Raw genomic sequence first — 6,475 nt, 5'->3', positions numbered from 1 at the left:
CGAAAGTTGCCTGTTAAATGTAGGACGCAACAGAAAAAAACTGGGAAATGTAAAACAGTTATTTTTAATACAATGATTCCCCAAACTGTCAAACAATGTGTGAAGTGTCAAACCCTCCAGCTTTAATCTAGCGTTATAGAAATGAGAAAGAGATTGACTGTGTTGAATTCAGCTGATGTTCAAATCAATGCATCTTGATGTTAAATTCATGATTGTGGAGAAAGAGAAGGTGAATGCAGACTAACATCTGTCTCTGCTCTGATTCTGTTGTAATGTGAAGGAGAGCAGCGTTTGGCTTCACAGATAAATAATAATCAGCGCAGCTACTGAACACTAGATCAATCTGCAATTACCCAGCATTCAGTGCAGGTGTTCCTCTCGCTGCTCAGGTGTGTTTGAGCTTCTGAACTCTTGACTGGTCAGTCGGTCAGTCCGGGTTAACCCTAACACTGCTGGTCCTGGATCACGTGATGCTAGTCGCACTTGTTTACACAGCGAGGAACGACTTATGAAATCGGTTTTATTTTTTCACATAATCCATTTGATTTATTTTATTTTATTATTATTATTTTAAATTAAAATTTTATTTTAATGGTTAAATTAATTTTCAATGAAAAAGCCTGCATGATCAATTAACATCTGTAAATTTACACAATTAAAAGTTTATCCAATATTACATTTGAAATGTGTTTTATTTTATTTATTTATGTATTGCATATTACATTTTATTTATTGACTTTCTCCACATTCTGTTTTTTTTTTTTCATTGAAAATTTTCAGGATTTTGTTTTAATGCTTAAATTGAATGTTAGTAATTATAAATCATCTAATTATTTGAAATTATTAAACATATACAATTGAACAACTTATTCAACATTTACCAAACAACATATTATATTTTTACATTATTATTTTACAAAATTACATTCTGAAACAATAAAATTTTGATTAAATTAATTAAATGAAATCATGAAACATAAATTTATCAAGAATTTAACAACCATTTATATATATATATATATATATATATATATATATATATATATATATATATATATATATATATATATATATATATATATATATATTAATAATGAAATGAAATCACAATCCTGTGATCATCAGACGAGCGTCAGGCTTCCTGCAGTTCTCCTGAGTGAACGAGTGAACAGACAGACCACAGTCACTGCTCATCTGTTCCTGTAATCAGAGACAATATAAAATCCCAAACGGTGTGACTGGAAACACACACGACTGACTGCACTGGAGCGCCGTGACTCACGGACTGATGAAGAGCCAGCGGGAAAACTTTGGTTTCTAAACTCACTCTTAAAAAATCAATGGAATAATTCCAAAATCTCATAAACTTATATTTTATTCACAAACGAAAATAGAGACAGAAAGTGAGACATTTTAAAATGTCATGCTAAATATTGGTTAATTTTGGAATTCATGAGAGCTACACATTCCAAAAAAGTTGGGACAGGTAGCAATAAGAGGCCGGAAAGGTTAAATGTACTTATAAGGAACATCTGGAGGACCAATTTGCAACTTATTAGGTTAATTGGGAACATGATTGGGTATAAAAAGAGTCTCTCAGAGTGGCAGTGTCTCTCAGAAGTCAAGATGGGCAGAGGATCACCAATTCCCCCAATGCTGTGGCGAAACATAGTGGAGCAATATCAGAAAAGAGTTTCATCATAATATCATCAAAAGATTCAGAGAATCTGGAACAATCTCTGTGTGTATGGGTCAAGACCTGAAAACCTTACTGGATGCCCGTGATCTTCAGCCCTTAGACAGCACTGCATCACATACAGGAATGATACTGCAATGGAGATCACAACATGGGTCAGAAATACTTCCTAAAGAAGCCATATCTAAACCTGATCCAGAAGCGCAGGTGTTTTCTCTGGGCCAAGGCTCATTTAAAATGGACTGTGGCAAAGTGGAAAACTGTTCTGTGGTCAGACGAATCAAGATTTGAAGTTCTTTTTTGAAAACTGGGATGCCATGTCATCCGGACTAAAGAGGACAAGAACAACCCAAGTTGTTATCAGCGCTCAGTTCAGTAGTCTGCATCTCTGATGGTGTGGGGTTGCAGGAGTGTGTGTGGCATGAGCAGCTTACACATCTGGAAAGATGAGCTCCATCAATGCTGAAAGGTATATCCAAGTTCTAGAACAACATATGCTCACATCCAGACCTAGTCTCTTTCAGGGAAGACCTTGCATTTTCCATCATGACAATGCCAGACCACATACTGCATCAATTACAACATCATGGCTGTGTAGAAGAAGGATCCAGGTACTGAAATGACCAGCCTGCAGTCTAGATCTTTCAATCATAGAAAACATTTGGAGCATCATAAAGAGGAAGATGTGACAAAGAAGACCTAAGACTAGGAGCCTGTATTAGACAAGAATGGGACAACATCCATATTCCTGACCTTGAGACACTTGTCTCCTCAGTCTCCAGACGTTTGCAGACTGTTATAAAAAGAAGAGGGGATGCCACACAGTGGTAAACATGGCCTTGTCCCAACTTTTTTTAGATGTGTTGATGCCATGAAATTTAAAATCAACTTACTTTTTTTTCACTGTATAGTCTGTACAGTGTCCAACTTTTTTGGAATCGGGTTTGTCATTTTAAAAAGGAAATACATGTAGTAAGAAAAATACAGAAAAATGTCGATGAAATAATCTACTAGTGATCAAAAATACATTTATTGTCAGTTGATAATGTTAAATATATTTATAAATATATTTATATTTTGTATATATATATATATATATATATATATATATATATATATATATATATATATATATATATATATATATATATATATAATTTAAAAATACATTTTTCAGTATGGGTTAAGTTGCTACTAGTGTCCTGTATTTGCCAAAGCTGAATGTGTAAGGAAGGCATTGGTTCTTGTGTGTGCAGTAACTGAATGTGATCTACTGTTCTTGTGTTCTGATTGATATGAGGGTGAGTAAATGATGACCCAGTGTTAAACGCTGCTTTCATCACTGAGGAGAAGCGTCCTGCATGTCTGTGTGATTGTACACACCTCTGAAGGACAGAAACGCTGTCTAGGATTTCAGCGCACGACATGATGATTACTGAGGATAACTCTGATCCAAAATAATCAAATGACCCACATAAAAGAGACCAGCAGCAGCCGATAAGACCATCAAAACCTCATCATCTCCAGCCTCATGGTATAAAATACAGACTAAATAAGATCACAGATGACAAACATTATCTCACGTTTTGTTCTCCTTCTCATTTCTCATCAAAAAAGTAATCTCTGAAATTAAACGCCTTATCTCCGGAACAAAAAAAGAAAAAAATAGAGAGAAGTTCTTGCAAGCAGACGTCAGATAAAGAACAGGCCGATGCTATCTGTCTGAGCTCGGTAACGGGGAAATGGACTAATTAACACATTTTTGTATTTCCATATAAGTTGTCATGCTTTAGCTGGAAGCCATTAAAAACGCAAGAAATGATCATTTTTGTCAAACTCATCAGTGAAAGAGAGAGAGAGGCTTTCTGGGTCAGGCAGGATTTTCCCGGTTCATCCCATAAACACACGCTGGATTTCGGCTCGGACACAAAACTGCAATCATACACACATTTCAGGATTTGAAGCAGCTGTGAATCTGACGCACAAACCCACACAGGACCACGGGTCACCCTCACCAGTGCAAAGCAATGAAAACTGAAAACAGTGTGGTTTTACATTTACATGCAATCATTTAGCAGACACTTTTATCCAAAGCAACTTACAAATGAGAAAGTAATGTTAGTAATGTTTTTTTTTTTTTTTATATAAGAAAATAATAGATTAGAATAGAGAAGATACGTGCTAGTGTTAATTGGTGAATTGCTTTAGATGTTTTTTTGAAAATGAGTAAAGACTCAAAGAAATAAATGAACTTTCCAAGACATTCTAATTTAAGATGCACTTAGATATTAGTGCTATATAGCTATTATAGTGACATTTGTATCCAATCTCCATAAAATGTTGCATGCTTGTTAAGAATCATATGATGCATGAGTTGACTTGATGTTGTGAAGTTTTGAGTTTTCGTTTAGATGCAACAGTGAGAGAAAAGTTCAACCTTTTTTTTTATAATTATTGATATTAACTCTTCAGAGAATCGTTCTCCGCTGGTTTGGTTCTGATCGGGTGAAAAAAGAATGCTATTTATTTGTTCGTACATGACAAGTCCATGTAGAAACGATCCACTAAAAGCTCAGTAAAAGTTGGCAGAACAAACAGCGCTGATCTCAGACCAGCCGAGAGCCCTTTATGTCTTCTGTGCGTGTGTCTCTCGATTTATTTCTGGAGATGGACCCCAGTGAGACAGAAACACAAAGCACATGATGGAGCGCTTCACGGCCCCTTCATTCATGTCCTGCCCTCGCTCTGCTTCAGGCCTGCTCTCGTTCTTCCAGCCAATAGAACCGGCGAGGAATAATTGATGCCCCGAGACCCCAGACAGCACAATAGGTCACAACAGCAGTTATATCGAGCGGCTCGGGTGTAATTCAGCCTCAGGACGTGTTTGAGTCCAGAGTCGCGCTCGCTGCTGCTGGACAGACGACGAAACACGGCCTGCTTTCATCTGACACTCAAGCTGTTTTATTCAACATCTGTTGCATAATGGTTTTCCTGACCACTAAAAACAGTCCTCCCTCAAATGTTTAATGTTCACTTATTTAAAGCACACGGACGTTTGCTTTTTAAATTCCCATAATTCTCAGTAAAGGGTCTGCACTGTGCTACAGCAGTACATCTTATATTTAGATTTTCTTAGGTTTAGAAATACAAGTTTACTTCTTAATTTAACATTACAAAGAAACAAATTTCATCCAATTAGTTTTCATTTATTTACTGTAAAGCTTCCCAATGGTTATTGTGTTTCCTAATTCTCATTCACTGCTTTTTTCTTCATTCAAATGAACAAATTACAGTTTAACAATTACAACCAAGAATTTAAATGTGAAATAAAGTAAATAAACAAATTAATACTTTTTTTTTTTTTTTTTTTTGGTGACATTAATATAAAATATTATAATCAAATAAATAAATATCAAGTAAATGATCCTAAAAACAGGTGACTCTTCCTCACTGTGTGACTGACTTCATTAAAATAAGCACAACTGCATTCATTGGTCATTTTGTGGAAGGTTTATTCAGTAAGTTTAATCATTTCTTATATTGTTGTTCTGGTGTGTTTTAATCTATTCTGTTTCACACGAGAAATACAACAACAACAGTTAAAAGTCACACTGATTTAATTATTCAGGTTTTGATACATGCATCCAACACAGACTTCAATGGCAATGTATTGTTGGTCATATGTGGATGATATAAAGCCTGCAGACTGATGAAGATGCATCTTCTTGTGATGTGAGTGATTCGGGAACATCAAGGCACGGCTCCAGACTTCAGATTATTAAAAGCATTTCAGGCTGTGAGTAGAGCAGTGTTCAGGACCTGAGAAACCAACACACGAACAACATCAACAACAACATCCAGAAATAAATAAATGACACAAGCACACAAGATGCCCATAAAACAACAGCCAATTCAAAATACTAATAGATCTGCTGTTCATAAACAAGACTAAAATAGCACGGATCAAAAGTACATGTTATAGCACTAGACTGGAGAAGAAGAAAAACACAAAACAAAGAAAGAAGCAGTTTTGTTTCTATTTCTCTCATAAGTGTAACTTGTTATATACATCTGTTGCGCAAAATACTTTTAGATGTAATGCTATGTGTGCCTGTGATTATACAGACTGCGGGGAAATACAGCAGCATATGTTCGTCTTTTAAATACATCAGTGAAGCTCTGTTCATTCATTTATTTACATATTTACTATACGTGTTGTGTTGTCAAGAAAAGCTGTGCGTGTCCATGAGCCCGTGTGTCGTGGTCACGTGATGTCCGCGTGTGTCGTCACTCACCGCTCAGGGAATGACGAAGTAAATGATGAGGAAAAGAATGACATCGAACAGCAGAAACGTCCAGAAATCAAACCAGTACGAATGTTTGGGCAAAACTGGCACGACGCTCCGTGAGTCCGCCATGATCGCACACCCTTCCGGCTTCCGGGGTCAAGGGCGTCACGCGCGTTTCGTGCTTCCGGTGCATTACACAATAAAAGTCCCCTCAAACACCTTATTCAAGCGATATGATCATTCACAGAAATCCATTTGATTTTTTACAGCACTTTTCACAATAAACATTAGTCTCTTTCAAAGTAGCTTTACAGAGAATAGTGATGTGAATGTTTAGTGTCTTTATATCTTCATAGCTGTATTTGGCGGATAGAGCGGGGCAATACTACATGGTTCACTTAAAAACAGCAGGGTTAACATTTATACAAGAGCCAATAAACTTAATTTAAATCCCATCAGTAAGTGCAGTTATAGCTCTTGTACGAAGCAT

At 36.2% G+C, this 6,475-nt stretch overlaps 1 long non-coding RNA gene across 1 annotated transcript; it reads right to left on the bottom strand.

Moving 5' to 3' along the window:
• Nucleotides 1-5,191: 5,191 nt before the first annotated feature.
• On the bottom strand, nucleotides 5,192-6,256 carry LOC128017670 (uncharacterized). Its single transcript, XR_008184485.1, has 2 exons — nucleotides 5,992-6,256; nucleotides 5,192-5,515 (listed from the first exon to the last, which is right to left on the bottom strand). It is a non-coding gene; the product is annotated as an uncharacterized LOC128017670 (long non-coding RNA).
• Between the last annotated feature and the right edge of the window lie 219 nt (nucleotides 6,257-6,475).

The sequence above is a fragment of the Carassius gibelio genome, chromosome A7 (assembly GCF_023724105.1).
Source record: "Carassius gibelio isolate Cgi1373 ecotype wild population from Czech Republic chromosome A7, carGib1.2-hapl.c, whole genome shotgun sequence".
Classification (NCBI taxonomy): Eukaryota; Metazoa; Chordata; class Actinopteri; order Cypriniformes; family Cyprinidae; genus Carassius; species Carassius gibelio.
Note: the sequence above shows the minus strand (reverse complement) of the source record. Positions and strands in the feature narration are given on the sequence as shown.